This window comes from Blennius ocellaris, assembly GCF_963422515.1.
Source record: "Blennius ocellaris genome assembly, chromosome: 7".
Classification (NCBI taxonomy): domain Eukaryota; kingdom Metazoa; phylum Chordata; class Actinopteri; order Blenniiformes; family Blenniidae; genus Blennius; species Blennius ocellaris.
Window position 1 is genome coordinate 19,681,182 of NC_137656.1, and position 1,068 is coordinate 19,682,249.

A 1,068-nucleotide genomic window follows, 5' to 3' on the forward strand; every position below is an offset into this window, starting at 1 on the left:
CCCCACAGTCTCACCGAGAAGGGGGGTCGGGAGGGGCGGGGCTTGAAGGGAGGAGTAGGCAGCGTTCACTGACTGTCGGAAATAGTACGACTGGTAGTATAGTATTAGCGTTAGTCGCTCACTACTAATGCTGCTTCTAATATTCATATTAGATGTATATTATTATTGTTTTTATTATTATTATTATTGGTAGTAGTAGTAAGTAACATCAATAGTAGCCTACTACATATGCCACCAACGCTGCTACTATTATTATTTTAGTATCATCATCCTCATTATTTTTATTATTACTGCTAGAAGTAGTAGTAGTAGTAGTATTAGTAGTAAAAGTAGTAGTATTCATAGTAGGAGTAATGTAAGTTGTATCATTTCAATTTGAAATAGCAGGCAAGAAATTGTCGAGATAATATAATGTGTGCCACTGTTGTACATTGGTGGTTTTCAATTAAACCTCTTTTTATTCTTTTAGTTAGTCATCATTACAGTTAAAATTGGTTTTGTCCGAAGCTATTTGAAAAGGGAGAAAAGGATAGAAGGCTGATTTAATTTCACTGCCTACTTATTTATTTATAAGGATTCCTTCTCAACAATGAAGAGAAAAATCAATAACACCAGGCGCACCCTCCTTAATCCCTCTGGCTACTTAGATGATCGCTAGTTAGTCTGGCCTAGTTAGGTGATTCTAAGTGTGAAATATCAGATATGTGGTTCTATTATTGTCTCAGCTGTCCTCGCTGTTGAATTAAAGGTTTTCATATTTATGTTGTATAATTGTATTCCCTCAATATTGTATGTAATTAAAACCAATTCGAAAAAGCCGATCTGTCATTAAGGGTATATCAAATCTTTTTCAAGTGTAAATCATCGGTCGCTGCCGTCAAGCCAAGCTATGCATCATGTGTCACCGTAACCCATTTGCTTGATGACTTTTTTTTTTTCCACAGATCATCTGGAAAATGTTTTCCATATAAATTTTTTTGGTCTTGCTCTTGCAGCAGATCATTTTTAAATAAAATCACATTATTTTCCACTGTGTACTTTTTTTTTTTCCGGGACATATGTTTCGCC